Raw genomic sequence first — 16,429 nt, 5'->3', positions numbered from 1 at the left:
AGGTAAAGTATGTCGTTGCTATCTTTCACAATTTTCTCTCTAAATGGAAACATTGTATAATATCACATACACTCTACCATTTCCCCTATTTGTACAGATAAAAAATAATTCTATGAATAAAAATGTTTCATAATAGCCTCATTAATGAGTTGTAAAAAAAAATAAAAAATTAAAATAAAAATCAAGAAGATATTCTTATTTCACTTGTTAGAAAAGCAAGTTAGTTTTAAGAGGTATTATGCATACTCAGTTTTGAACTAGATACTAGGTAAAAGAAACTAAAATCCTAATCACTTAAAAATAGGCATTTTCCAATTTATTTATAAATATAGGAGGACACAGTTCATCCTTCTACTTAATTTTCAATTTCTGAGGGCAGGAATATCATTTAGAAAATAATGGCAAAAGTCTGCTTTATGTTCATGTGATTAAAAAGCACTTGAGACTGAGGGATTATAACACGCTATATCAAGTTAGGTCAGTAAAATGAATCCAGATGGCAAAAGATGGGGAAATAATTGAAGCTTTTGAAATGCAACGTCATATATGCATGTCATGGAAGCTTAGCAAGTACATAAATATCATTGAGGATGGCAACACTTGTTACTTCAGATGACAGAAAAAAATAATATTACCATAATATTAAAGAAAATTACATACCATCTGGAGAATTGAACGTCATGAGGAAAGGCACAAGGAAAGGGTTAAAAGCAATGCAATACTGAAGACTGGTTCTGTAAGGACATTCACAAATAACGACAAGAAAAATAAGTAGAAGTAGCAATGACAAATGGGTTGATGTCACAGACAGGAAAATTTAAGCAAAAGCCACAGTGTTAGACAGCTGTAGAACAAGAAAATACCAGCAGTTTTTTTCTTAGTCTGATTCATCACATTCTGTAGAGCATAACTGTATCCCTAATACTGATGCTTAATTCAGCCACATCAAACTTCAGCAATGATAAAGTTTACCAGCTTTTGTGGCTAGTTTGTTCTCCAGTTTCTTTATAGTTACTCTTCTCAATAAATATTTTTCTTCTTTAGCTTTAAAAATTATGTGAGGTTCTGAATAAATGACCTTCAGTAGGTAAATAACTTTTAAAAGCACATACTTCAGTGGAACTTGAGCACATTCCCCACAAAACTGTGCTTGTGCTCTTTAGATTGTGCTATATGCTTCCCTTCAAAGCTTCCCAGAGTCTACAGAAATGTTTCTGAGCACACCCCAAACCGCCACAACTTTTGTAGGGTTGAGACTAGCTGCTTTCAAGACTAGCTGCTGTACAAATCCATTCAATTTGCATCTATTTTAATTAAAAAACAATGCCCATTCATCAAGTTGAACCTGTCACATTACATGAGAATGAAATCAGCAGAGCCAAGCTCAAGAGAGATTCTGTAACTTGGTGGCTAGGAGATTTAACTGTGTAGTAACTCTTGCTCTGAAGGTTCAGTTCTCCATTTGATATGGTGGTTATTTTTTGTAAAGTAAGACATGAGATCACAAATAGCAGAGATCACAATTTTATACAGAAAAAGCAAATTAGGACAAGCCTGCCATTAGATTATTTTTTAATCAGGGAAAAAAATGCAGAATTTGTGTATTTATTTTTTTAAAAATAAAGCGATAAATCCTTTTCAGTTTTCTGAAAGAAGGATTGCCATGGCTGAGCCTGACTAGAGAGGGAAGGGTTTTCCTGCACCTCTAAAACAGGATTTGATGTGGATTTTTTTCTCTATGTTTCCTTTTGTTTAGGTAGTTCCCCTACCAAGTACTTAGTCTTTCAAAACCTATACAGGAACCTCCTTGCTCCACTTCCGAATACTCATAAATGATTCCAAATCTGAGACTTCAAGTCTTAGCTTCTTGATGTCAGAACAGTGGCTTATGTTTGATCAAGATGAATTCTATCGCTATGTCAATAAAGATGCACATACATGTATACAGTCCTGGAAAGTCTTCAATTGCAGTTATCACTGGGGATACACATGATAATCTGCTTTTTTTTTTTTTTTTTTCTCCCCAAAATGGGCTAAGATATCTATTATCTTTGTTAGTTCACTAGTGAACCAAACTCAGGGCTATGGACAAGTAAAATTTGATGATAGAGAATAGGCTTACACTGAAACTACCATCACTGAAAAGCTTGGGAGAATTCCGTCTACAGGAGAATCAGAACTATTCTTTCTTCTGAAGCAGACTAGTGTGAAGGAAACCCGTCAGACAACAGTCAAGAAGTAAAATGTACAGATCAATATTCCATACCAACCAATGCTGGTACCTAATAAGGCTATATTTGAATCATTTATGATTGGAAAATGTACACTTCTTTCTTAGAAACTCCCTATAAAATATTGGACATTCAGAGGAAGGCCGAAAGTGTTTCTAAGGATAGAAAGTATGAAACGATCAAGTAGAGACAAACAAACAGAACAGTGAGCAACAAAAGATGCAAAGCATCATTGATTGATTTTGGTCACCTCTACAGTAAATTAAGTCAAGTCTGAAAGCAGACAAAGATTTTATTCTATAGAAATATGATGTTCATGGCAATAATTGAGAAGGAGTACATTCTCCTTTCCTACAATTTTTAAATATTTTTTGGAATAAGTTTTGATTTTATATTTTAAAACAGTAAGAAAGATGAAATTAATTAAATATTCTAAATTATTAATTTCTAATTTATGATTATTTTATTTTTAATAAAATTGAGAGACACACTCCTTTCAGATAGTCTTGTCATTTTTGAGCTACAGTCAATATGTGCTAGTGGGGCTCTCTTTTATGATAAAAAAAAATAAAAACTCACAAATGTTTATTTTTTTTGCATAAATACCAAGAATCTGCTCAAACTCTGTAAACACAGCCACCCTGGTATCTATGCACCACAAAAGATAACACTGATGATTAACACTGACCTTCTATGGCTATATCTGCTGTCTGTTGAGAGAAAACCTCCGCTTAATAATAATTTCAGTCAAGTTCAGGTAATGCTGTGTACCAGTATTTGAGGACTTCCCTAGTCCTGGAAAAATTTAGATGTTTATATATTTAAATGTTTAGATATTTAAAGCAGCCTATGCACATAAAGAAAGGAGGCCTTTATTTTTCAAACATTATTCAGCTGAAGATGACAGAATCAAATTCTCCCTACCCCTCCAAATATTTAAAAAAAAAAAAAAAAGTATGAAATGGCTTATATCATTTGTGAGATATTTCATCTTCTTGCACAAACATACATGGGACATGAAGTCTATTTCTTTGCCACAATTAATGCATTGAAACATTGTAGAATGACAAAATAACAAGTTGGAAAATCTGTATTTTATAGGAAAATACAGAATGATTTCTGTAGAAGAAAAGAATGATAACTGAAACATCACTAAGAGTTACATTAGTTATCATTAGTATTCAATAAAATAATCAAAACTGACGGAAAGTTAAGACTTAATTGCCAACACATACAACATCACATTTTATTATGTGTTATACTTCTGAATTGCTTTTGGAGGGATATCATGCCAAAGTTTCAATCATAGCTCTACTGCCAAGTTTTAATTAGCTACTGTTCTGAGCAAAGCTGGCAAAGAGAACTTGAAACTTAATGTATCACTTTAAATAAGTGAGTGAATTCAACATACTGGCCAACTCATTAACAATACTTCTGTCCTACCACTGACATACACAGTATGTGAAATTAAATTTAGGATGAAATAAACAAAGTTTTACAGTGTGCCAGATTTAAAGTTTTATATTCCCTTTTCTAAACACTAAGTATTAAAAAATACAAGCAAATATTTAACAACAAAATCACAGTCTTAATGAACTGCATCAAGATTTTCATTAAAGAAAAAGAAAGTCCATTACCATTTAGTTTGTAAATGTGTGTCTCCATATCATCTTAATTAGTTGCAGATAATCATTTTTGGTTCGGCCTATTTGTTTCTCAACATGACCGGTTTATAGTGTTTCAAGATAACTCACTACTACCTCCTTCGGATTTGTTATAATTTAGTTAATTACAGCACATTGCTCCAGCAAGTAGCAATCTCAAGAGAACTGCTTATCATATTATGGTTGTGTTACATTAAAGTATATATTGAAGGTGTGCTGTGATTTTTCTGATTCTTTTTTTATTACTGTCAAAATCATATCATACATTGTGAGACTAACTGAATAGTTCCATTAAATAAAGAAAAATAGAATAATAACCATTAAGAACTACTACAGATGAATGGAATAATTATTACTAATCTTTTAGTTGCTTTCATTTTGTTCATATACTAAATAGAGCGGAATAGTCAGGCTGCCTTTTAAAAAAATGTAGTTATAGGAAGTGATGGATGGAAAAAGAATTCAATAAAGAATCAAAAGTTTCTAGTGAGAATCTAGTTAAGTAAATGTGGTTTCAATTTGTTCACAATTTGCACCTGAAAGACAACTTTTTGTAACACAGGTGCGAAGTTATAACAGCAAATATATGTATACTAGCTCTGAGTAGGTAGTAGTAGAAAGATCTGTTACATGAAGCAAAATGTTATTGCTTGTTTTTCTCTCATAGCCATTGTCCCTAATAGTCATAATTTTCTTAACAAGCAGAACTGTTAATTAAATTTAACATTACTAAGAATAAATAAGGTAACAAAAGATGAAAGATCTTCAGTTTCATGTTAAAATCATGACTAATGTTAAATATTCACTAACTAATATTAATTACTATAGTGATCTAATTAATGTAGTGTGAAAAGCCTAATGTTCAGATAGATTAAGGTTTCATAGGAAAAAAGATCAAAGTAGTGCATTATCCAGTTCACTGCTTATACCCCATATTATGTTCTTTTATTGTATGGAGATACAGATGTAGAACAGAGCAAGAGAACACACATAAATACCAAGGATCCAATCCTGAAAAGGAAAAAATGGGAACCTTCATTTAGCACCTTCATTTAATTCCACCTAAAACTACTTGAGGAGTGCCTCAAGTTATAAACAGTGGGAAATTTGCATGGTATTTTTAAATGATTTCAATGAAGCTGTGAGTAAATTTCTAGGCAATCCAATTTTAATAATCTTAAATTTTTAGACTTAAATTTTAGGTGCTAGTAGCTGCACAGGAGATACTGGATGAATAAAGATTATAGCATCCAAATTTTTGGTTTTAATAAAATTAACCAGGCAGATTAACACCTCCCTGTCCCTCTCTCTTTCTCAAGCAATCACCATTCCTACATATTTGCTTACCCTAACTGGAACTCCACCTAATTCTGCTTACTAGAGAATTTTGTATTTTTTCTTGCTTCAACAATGAGTGTAACTGCTGTACTGTAGTGTACAAAGCAAGCATCTAAGCTCATGGCAGTACCATAGTAGTTCACAAAGGTAAAAACAAACAAAATGAATATTCATCTGAGAAACACAAATACAGAAAACAGGATGCTGGGATTATGGGATAACAATTCTCTACAACATCTAAAGAGTGAATACTGCATGTGCATGCATATTTTTGTGCCAGCATGGGCAAGGAAAAATGTACATTTGGAATGGATCCAATTTATCTGTCTCTATCCTCTTAAAGAAATCATCCACTGCATTCTGTAGGACAGTCTCCACTTTCCTAAGATACTAAGGAATTTAGCTGCTTTAGATCTGCCCTCAAAAATATCACTTGAGCAGCACAAGAGAATGCATGTTGGAACAAGATATGCATCTTCATGCAGCAAATGCTACATGGAGTATTGATGTACTCACAGAGGAAGGGTACAGAACCATGGTTCCCATGGACCCAAGCAAGAGCTAGTGGAGCAAGTCAGCAAAAGGAAAAGATTCTGTTTTATATCAGTATTTTGATGATGAAGACAAATGAGTACCTTACTATTTTTGTCCTTTGTCTTCCCCTTCCAAAACCCAAGTCAAAGAAGAAATAGGAAATTCCTGGAATTTAATCTTAATTCTGGCAAAAAAACATTCTTTTTTTTTTTTTTTTTTGATACAGTGGAGCTAATATTTTATTTTAGGCATTGAAAAAATTGTTTACATTCCTCTACATTCCTTCTCTCTGCAGAAGCAAAATAAAGTACAAGGATCACACCCTTTATTTCTGTTGCAACTGTTTACCATAGTACTAATAGCTATGTGTGATTTAGCCCACTGTAAACATAAGATCAGACCTCATACACTAAAAACAGCATTTAAACCCTCTATACATGTTACTGATGAAGTCCCTACTGGAGTATTGCATGTATTACATTTAAGTGGATCAATTAGAAAGAGTTCAGGAAAAAAAAAAAAAAAAAAGTGCTGTAGAGCAACCTGTAGAAAACAGAACCTGAAACAGGGTTGGCATTCTGATGTACAAGAAGAAAAGCAACCACCAACTCCAGAACTCCGGTGAAGACCTAAATATATGTAAGTGGTATATATAGGAATTTGAGTTCATTTAGAACAATAGAGAGACTTACTGGTAACACTGAAAAGTTTAGTAAAACAGTAACAAAAACAAACAAACAAAAAATACTTCAGTATCACCCAAAAAATTACTTTAAACAACTGAAAACTGTGTAAATTATCTTCTTGAATGTCATTGAAGAGTAAACTTTGCAGTCATTGAAAAAGGCAAAGGATATGAAGTCTGTCCTTCTGGTAGACAGAAGGAAAGCAATCTGCTAGATATTCTTTACAATTGTCCAATTACATGCTACTGTGAAATCCATTGCTAATTTAATAGAATCCAGATTTGAAATCCACACCTCTAACAGCAATAACAGTGATTAATATTTAGCTCTGAGCATTCTTTTCATCAAAGCCCTTTATAAAAAGAAGTTTGAGTAACATGACCCTCTTGTTGTAAATATGAGAATTTACACACAAATTAGGTGGACTTGCTCCAGGTCACGCAGCACTTTGATGACAAAAATAGAGATAGAGATAGCACTCATTTCTACAGTTCTCCTGACCCAACACAAACATAAACACACTATTTCAGATTAAGTTTAGTTATGACAAAACCATATTGACATGTGACAAACAGTTTTATCACTCAGTGCATATATCTATGTATTTGGATCTAGCAAGTCTAATAGCTTAATGACAAATTAAACATTATTTTTCACACATCAAATGGCGCTTTATCCAGAAGCTAGTGTGAATATGTTTTTTTTTTCTGTTGCACAGTGCGTTTTTCTGAAACCATGTGACAATTAAAATTAACTTTTCTACCTGTGCAAAACCTTTGAAAAAGTTAATGTGATTTTATTATGACATAGTTAGCTGTATTATTCCAAAAAGAGCGTATTTTTTCTAGAACAACTAATAGTAAATTAGTTTTACAGTAACCCGAATCACTGGCAATTTTATGTTCAACAGATTAAGCTACTCAGATCAAATGAACAACAAGGATCAGAAAACTATTTTAAAAGTAGATTTCATTGTGGCCAAAAGAAAGGATAGATACAAGAGGACAGTGCTGACTAACAGACAAAGACATAAAAATTCACTGAGCTGGGGCAAGTGTTCTCCATCATATGCTTCAAACCATTAGAAAGCATCGTTGTATGAGATCTGGGCCAAACCAGGTGCACTAAGGGGTGTATAACAAGAGCACAGAGCCAGGCCTCACTCAACACAGTCCTCCAAGTGAAGGATCTAGTCAATCTGTAGCATTCTCTCTGAGCTAAGAATCGTGTTCCACACATGGGGAGTTAAAATCCAGCAACCTTCGTCAGAAGACACTTAAAAGATAGTTGGGGGTTTCTAGAATGAAAAAGTACCAAAAGTATCAATTTCTATCCAAGCTTTCACCCAGTCACAACAGAAATTAGTGACAGCTTTGAAAAGAGCTTTTCCTAAATAAAAGATCTTTTTTCATTATAAATGCATGTAATTTTCACTTATTTTCAGTTCAACAGAAACTTGCAAAAAATCCCTATTAAGGAAAAAAAATAAATCTCTTTTAAGACTAAGAAATAATAGCAATATTGTAAAATAAGCAATATAGTAAAACAATAAATATCCAGTTTTATAAATTCTATAAAGCTATACATTTTTGAAACCACTCTAATGAAATTCAAGTGCCACAAAATGTGTGATAAGCATATTGTGGTGATTAGCCCAGCATAATCACCACACTGAACTCCCAACATAAATATTTAGGTTGGAATATAATACTACTACAGATTTAAAAGCAAACATTAAAGACAACATATTCCATCATCAGATGAATCTTTTCAAATCTCAGCACAGGCAAAAACGAGGGCCATATAGATAATCATTCTGTAATTGAGTATTTTTTTGTTTCTACCTAGAATGGGATTTTTATTTTATTTTTCTTTTTTCACTGATGATAATACCTGTAGCTATTGGCTTACTTAGAAATTGTATGCAAGACCTCACACTCTCTGGATCACAAAACAGCTACTAAATTGAAACTTTTCTGCCATTGAATCTCCATGAAAACTGCAATCACAATACTGTATTACTCATACAGTTATTTACATTCCTTATTTTATTATTTTTTTCCATAGCACCAGTTGACAGTTCTCATATTTTTGCCTTTTAATAGCTGAGACACACCTGAAGTAGCTTTCATTAGACTGATGAAACAGAACTTCACCAAAACAGGCTGCAATACCTCTTCTGACACAATTTAACTTTTCATTAAGTTATTTTAGAGAATTTATTCCCTGTAATTAAGTTACTGTCCTATTAAAGGGGTTGGGACACAATTTAGCAGTTTAAATCCCTCTATATTTCTTTTCCATTAAAAAGAGAATATAGATTTTCAGCATTCATCAGGGCAGTAATCAATAACTCACATATAACCAGCACTTCATTCACTTTTTTTTTTTAATAATAATATTGTTAAAACACTAGTTGACCCGAGAAAATAGTTCATTAGCCCCACTATGAAAGCAAAAATATTTTTTTTCACCTGAGATACTCCTTTCACTAGACTTTTTTGGTAATTTAGAACATAATTAAAACAGATTAAAATTGATTTTTTTTTTCAATTGGTGAACAAAACTGCCCTTGCTTGTCAAAATTACTGACAGGCAGCATTTTTCTATCACTGGTTAGCTTATCTCATTTTCTCCACAAAGGTAAACATTCACACCCTCCATCAAAACATTTCTCCAGCCAGAAATAATAATCATAAAATTTGTAACAGTAAAAGGAAGATTTTAGTTATCAAATGAGGTAGGAATTCACAATAATTATTGCACTGAACCCCTTGAACCATCAGTGACTGAGGACATGCCCCAGTTAACAGATAAACTAAAAATGCAATAGAATATCTAGGCACAGGCATTTCTCTTTACTATGAAATTGTGAATAAAGCTTAATGTTGAAGGAAAAGGACAGATGAAGAAAAAGAAGATGAACTCCTGAATACAAAACATTCTGTTAAATGACAAAAGGACTCCCATCCAACAATTTCCTCCAATTTCTACTGAAAAAGGAATCACGTATATTGAAGGCTATGAACAGAAGTACAAGTTTACTTTTAACGTATTGGAAATGTGTTGATATGGGGTTCTAAGCAAAACTCCTACAATAAAAACAAAGACACACACACACAAAAAAAAAAAAAAAAAAAAAAAAAAAAAACTGCTTGGCTTAATGTTTCATTGTTTCATTACAAACTGGGAACTCAGCCCACATTCACTGAAAGGTTCATATACATTTTGTGTGAACTTGGGCCAATCTACTTCACATTTTCACATCAAGAACACTCAAGATTTTGTGGGTTTTGCATGGTTTCAGTGTGAAATTGGGTGAAACCAATATTTTGCTTAGAGTTCTGGTATCTATCCAACTGAATCCAAACACAAAGTAAAATTCAATGAGCATAAAGGCAAGTTTTGCACACCACCAAGTTTTGCACAGCTATGAATGACACCTCTTTTTCAGATCATTCAATAATAATCAAAAATCAAGGGTAAGATTCACAAGTCCTGGTCTTTGAAAAAAAAAAAAAAAAAACAAAAAAAAAACTGCATTCATTAAGATCTGAAACTGTTTAGTCAAAACTGGTACAAACATGTTTTGTGGGCAACACTGCTTAAGTTGTATTGTTATTTTCATAGACTTTGCTTAAGTTACTTAGAAAGCAACTTAAGGTGAATTATATACAGAATTTTAACATCTAATTAGGAGTATTTGTTAATGCTCTATCAAATAAAAGTTTCTCTAGTTAATATAAGTTTTTCTTGCAAGTAAAACATGAAAGAAAGAGAACAGTGAGAAAGGAATGTGATTAAAAAGAAACAATAGAATTTGATTCCCTAGTGCTTATTACATTTCATGGATACTTATATCTATTAAGAAAGGACTGCAAAACAGCACTCTAATTTTAATAAATCAATGTATATATATATATATATATATATATATATATATATATATATATATATATATATGTTTTAACCTTTTACAGCATTAATTTCACCTGCAAAGAAGAGTAATGCAAGATTCAGGATAGGAAAGCCTCAGTTTCATGCTTATAACTCATATGATTCAAATTCTGAAATATTACAAAGAAGTACTGTAAAACACTTTCGTGGACATGGAAGAGGAATACTAGTTTGCAAAATGAAAACTGTAATAGATTTGATCCTACTGATTGAAAAAAAAAGTCTAAAACAGCAGTTCTACTGACACTGCAGAACAGGGATTCTTAGACTGAGTTTATATATGAAATCTGAATATGTATCAAAAGGTGTTCTTCTCTTCCAAGTTAAGAGAATTGTGATATAAGGGTTATAGAGATGATATGATTTAGGTTGATTGCTAACTTGTTTTTAGCCTTGAGAAATTTCTGGATTAACTGAAGTTGAATTTATGCTGGTAATATGTTCTAATACAGAATTGATAATCCACTTTTAAAAAAATCAAAAGCATTTATTGTGTTATGTTAGTCAACCTGTATTAAAAAAAAAATCTAAAATTCTACTTCAATTTTGCTATGACTGTTCATACCTGTATCTAAGGTGTAACATCCGTACTGGGTAAGGAAAGAACAGATTGAATCATATCTAGATAAATCAGATGTTTTCAAAGTGACTGGGCATGACAGACTTCATTTTCCAGTATTGCATCAAACCACCAATGACTTATCAGAGCCATTAGTAATATTCTCCAAGAAGTCTTGGTAGACAGGAAAGGTGCACTGTGGTATCTACTTTTCAAAATGGAGAAAAGAAGGACAAAGAATCATAGACCAATTGGCTTAATTAAATATTCCATTTGTGTCAGCTTTAAGAAGCTTGTTACATAAGAAAAGATTTACTTAGAAAATAAGTTCCTTCCAAAATAAGACTGTATTTCAGTCAATGTGAATGTTCAATTCTTTTTCACTTCCTGGTTTCAAGTCAAACAGCACTGAAATAAGCAGTCCCTATTTAATAGCCACCTGCCTGGCTGACTTTACTCATTTGTGTAATGTTTTATTGAAACATTACAAAACCTCAGTAAAAGGGAATAATTGTAACAACAAATCATGCTATAGCCATATTAAAGAACAGTTATGACATCTTTAACAATATTTGGACTACATATAAATTGTATTTATAGTTATAATACCGGTATCTTAACACCAGCCCCAGTCATTGCTCCTAGTATTAACACTGAGAAGCTTTAAATGGAAAAAATCAATCATTCACCTACTCAGAAAAGATGATCAAGATAACATAATTTATTAACATTATATTAACAATTAATAGATTGTGTTAATAGGTATAAGAATAAAAATATCATATGAATAAACATACTGAAGAATAGTTGAAACAAATCTCTAATGAGAAATACCCTGAAAATCCTTTGCAGTTCTCTGAAAGAGATAATAAGCATGTTGAAGAGAGATCAGACCAACAGAGTTATCTTGGTCTTTGAAATAGCTTTGACAAGTTCCCTTATCAATAGATATTAAGGAATCTAAGCATCCATGAAAAAAAACAGAGAAGGTCTGTGCATTGGCAATTACATGGCTAGAACTTACGGAAAAGATGTTGGGAATAAAAATCCACAGTGATGGAAATTAGAACTATACTGTTAAACTTCCTAGGAATAGAAGAGACTCAATAGCAAGGTGCCAAAGTTACCAAGAATACTGTTATCACAGAATCACAGAATTGTCTAGGTCAGAAGAGACCTCAAAATCATCAAGTCCAACCTCTGACCTAACACTAACTCTACTAAATCATATTGCTAAATTCAACATCTAAATGTCTTTTAAAGACCTCCAGGGATGGTGACTCCACCACTTCCATGAGCAGCCCATCCAATGCCTCACAACCCACTCAGTAAAGAAGTTCTTCCTAATATCCAACATAAAACACTCCTGGCGCAACTTTAGCCTGTTCCCCCTCGTCCTGTCACCAGCGACACGGGAGAATAGACCAACCCCCACCTCGCTACAGCCTCCTTTAATGTTCTTATAAAGAGCGATAAGGTCACCCCTGAGCCTCCTCTTCTCCAGGCTGAACAAGCCCAGCTCCCTCAGCCGCTCCTTGTAGGATTTGTTCTCCAGACCCCTCACCAGCTTCATCGCCCTTCTCTGGACTCGCTTGAGCACCTCGATGTCCTTCTTGTAGCGAGGGGCCCAAAACTGAACACACACTCGAGGTGCGGCCTCACCAGAGCCGAGTACAGGGGGACGATCACCTCCCTAGCCCTGCTGGCCACACTGCTTCTTATACAAGCCAGGATGCTGTTGGCCTTCTTGGCCACCTGAGCACACTGCTGGCTCATATTCAGCCGACTATCTACCAATACTTCCAGGACCTTCTCCGCCTGGCAGCTTTCCAACCACTCATCTCCCAGCCTGTAGCTCTGCTTGGGGTTATTGTGCCCCAGGTGCAGGACCCAGCACTTGGCCTTGTTGAACTTCATACAGTTGACCTCAGCCCATTGGTCCAGCCTATCCAGATCAAACAGTTGTCTAGTTAACTAGACAAGTTATACTGAATGTTGGATACATATTGAACTGTTATAATCCCACATATAAAACCATGGGATCTAAGCTGAACATTGCCTCTACAGATGTTAAATAGTAGGGTTATTATTAACCATTCTCTGAAAATTTCAGCTTACTGAACAGCAATCAAAAAGGCAAGCTGAAGATATAAATTATGGTTAGTGAGGAAAAGTAAAATGTGACCACCATTATAAAATTCCTGGTTTGTCCTACCTCAAATATTGTAGGCTAAGTATCTCAAAAAAAAGATATACAATTGGAAAGTACAATAATATACATGTATGAAGCTCTTTTAATGACTAGAGGAAATTAAAAAAAAAATAAAAAAAAAAAAACATGATTAAGGTCAACAAAATTATGAGCAGCATGCAGAATGCAGTTTGGATCTGATTATTCAGTACTACTTCAAATACAAAGCTAGCTGGTACAAGATTCAGAGGCAACAAATGTGTGTGACCACACAGTGCTTAATTAAACTGAGGTCTTCCTGAATTGGGAATAATTTTCTGTATATAGTACATGTGTGAAGAAGATACCGGTTTTAGATCATCTCTTTTAGTACTGGTTAGTGTGCCATGCACTCCTGTGTCGCATGGTAGAGTAGACTAACTCTTAACCTGTCCCTACTTTGCTCCACATTTATATTGCATCTCCTTCCAAAAATGCTAGAAAATGTCATGATCAAGCTTTAAGTCAGGATTTACACAAGCTTGCTATAGATTAGTTCTCTTTACCCTGGATACCAATCACTGGCACTTTTCTGTATAGCAACTGTACAACTTTCTTAGAGAACATTTCCATGTCAATTTGCCTATGAACATTTTATCCCATTAATTTTTGTTTACAGGAACATTCAGAAAGTCATATTACACCTGCTTCTTCATCAAAACAAAACAATAACAAAAAGCCAAAACCGAAAAGATAGCAGTGGATAGAAAAAAACGAGCACATGGCTTTCTGACCACCTCTTGTTGCCATCCATGAGTTGAGAGGATGTACTCTGTAAGCTCTGCAGAATGAAGGAAAGGTATTTCCAGGCAAACACCGTGACCAGTTTGCTAAGAACTGTATGCCCTGAAAATCAAAATTCACTCCTAAATGCTACAGAATGTGAGATATTCTGACCAGTATATATTATGGGAAGATTTGTTCATTAGAAAAAAATATTTTCAGTGACAAAAATGAGAACAGGTAATTTTGAACTATATTATTGTGCAAAATTACTTTTTACTCTTTTTACTTATTTACTTCGAAGTTCTTGGACAAGTAAAATGAAATAAGTCATATTACTTCTGCTTACAGAGATGGGAAGAAGGAAACCCAATTTCTACTCTCAACCCAAAGAACTGGATGTTGCAGAGGTCAGTGGAGACAAAAAGCCAGTCTGATCTTTTCCATCTTGCAACAGACAGAGCAGTAGCACAGCTTCTTCAATAACATGCAAAGACATTAAAACCCTTTATTGGGACTTGATCAGGATCAAGCCCTGAATAACTTCAGGGCTTCATAGCCCTGAATAACTTCTACAAATGCCTTTTCTACTCAACAGAAACTGAGAAGGGGGAAAAATATTGAGTTTGTTTCTTATTCCATTACAGTGCGCCACCAATATAAGCAGTTACAGATTTTTTTCTTACCTGGTGGGTTCCTTCCCTGTGCTTGCTTCTATGACAGGTTCTAATCACTTTTTGATTTTTTGGCTAAGTAACCAAGGGAAGTAAGAATTTTCATGCAACAAACCACAAATTACACAATGCACATTTGCACTCAACGTGCCTCACTGTGAGAGATGATAAACTGAGAAATGAGGGGGGAAAATGACATTGTGCTGTTAGATCTCTTCACAACAGCAATTGCAGCAGGAGACTTTTCAAACCCACACCTACAGATATTTTCACTTCACAACTCTGAGTAGTCAGAGATTAGAAAGAGCAAGAGCCTCTCTCAGAGAACTGAAACAAACACAGATGCATGTCTTTATATTCTCATAATCATGGAATGATAATAAAGCACACCAGAGATAAATAATGCTTCTTTCACCTTCAGGCAATCTGAAAGTTGAATGGAATTGCTGCCAAGTTGCTCCTTTTAAACATAGTTGTGAAAGAAATTGGTTCTTCTATGCATTTGTCATGAGTGTTTCAATATTATGAATTCTCTCAAATACTAGCTTCCTAAAATTTAAGTGCAAGTGCATGGTTAAGGGTTGGGATTTTATTATTATTATTTTATTTTTTATATTATATATCTAGACTGTAGCAAGGTCCCTCCACCCTCACCTCACTGTATCATTTTGAGCAATTATCCAAAATCTGAGACTGCACCATCTGGAAGTCAGTTTGCCTAATTGGTGCTCTCTCGCCTGTGGCACTCATGTGTCATGTGTTTTGCGATAACCACATTCACAATTGGAATTTATGTGCATAGTACAGGGGAGGATAGTTTACACTTGTATCATTTAAGTTCATAAGGTCTATGGGAATGAAGATCAGCATGATGAATTCTAAAGTACTTAAGCAAAACAAGTTTAGTCTTAATGTCTCAAATTCTATGAAGGAAGGCATGTTAAAACAGGAAAAAATATGGGCCACAACTGCTGAGAAATCTGTGTCAGCAAGGACTTCAAATGCTAATATTGAAAGGTTCCTTATTTTTGCTTTTCCTGTGTTGAAATTTCATGGTAGTTTTATGAAACAGGTAGAAGAGGTAAGATGAACTGAAAGATTTATTAGCTTTTCTGATATTCTCATTTAGATCTATGATGTTCCTGTAATGCTGTAGCTCTATCTATACTTGTAACTGTATCTAATAGATACCTAGATTTATATTTAGTATGTATATACACATAAATCAGATAAAGCTGTACCTACATCCTTTAACTAACTGGAATTAGTTTACACCAAATATTTTAAACCTTAGTATCTAAGGCATTTAAGTGGATTCATCCCAAGTCAACTGCCACCACCTGAAGACGGTGCAGCTCCAAAGAAAATCCTTGAGGAAAAAGGGCACAGTTATTCCAGTGCTTGTTCCCATTTGAAAAGAAGTCACCATTTTAAAGACAAGAAAATTAAAATGATCCTTTGCAGACAGCTCAGATAAATACCCTTGGTTTTAACTTATAAATTGTTGAACATTCATCTTCAGTGAGTTCTTGCTATTGAAACAATTATTAAGTAACACAATATTACTAGAATTATAGTTCTGATTTTTAGAATCAGTTGGAAAATCTGGAGGTATCTTTTCACTAGTGTATTCCAGTTCGATGGAGATGATTCAATTCTGATGAAGTTACCCCCTCAAAAAAAAAAAAAAAAAAAATCAGAGTCCTGCTTTGATTTTTTTATTTATTTTTTTTTTTTTTAAGTTTGCTTGCTGGGCTTCTGGGCTTCTCAGCAGTTGCATTCCTACAGTCTGCAGCTCCATGTGTCAAAGATTTCAAAGATTGTCAACAGGGT

General features: G+C 33.9%; 2 long non-coding RNA genes across 2 annotated transcripts in view; one reads left to right on the top strand and one right to left on the bottom strand.

Annotated features, from left to right (window-relative positions):
• Positions 1-16,429, bottom strand: part of LOC137856099 (uncharacterized) — a 272,780-nt gene that overhangs the window by 163,995 nt on the left and 92,356 nt on the right. The gene's annotated exons all lie outside the window — the stretch shown is intronic.
• LOC137856101 (uncharacterized) overlaps positions 1-16,429 on the top strand; it is a 51,515-nt gene that overhangs the window by 9,569 nt on the left and 25,517 nt on the right. The window contains exon 2 of the long non-coding RNA XR_011096199.1: positions 14,274-14,332. This is a non-coding gene — a long non-coding RNA (uncharacterized lncRNA). The remainder of the gene's footprint in view (positions 1-14,273; positions 14,333-16,429) is intronic.

Source organism: Anas acuta, chromosome 4 (genome assembly GCF_963932015.1).
Source record: "Anas acuta chromosome 4, bAnaAcu1.1, whole genome shotgun sequence".
Classification (NCBI taxonomy): Eukaryota; Metazoa; Chordata; class Aves; order Anseriformes; family Anatidae; genus Anas; species Anas acuta.
Note: the sequence above shows the minus strand (reverse complement) of the source record. Positions and strands in the feature narration are given on the sequence as shown.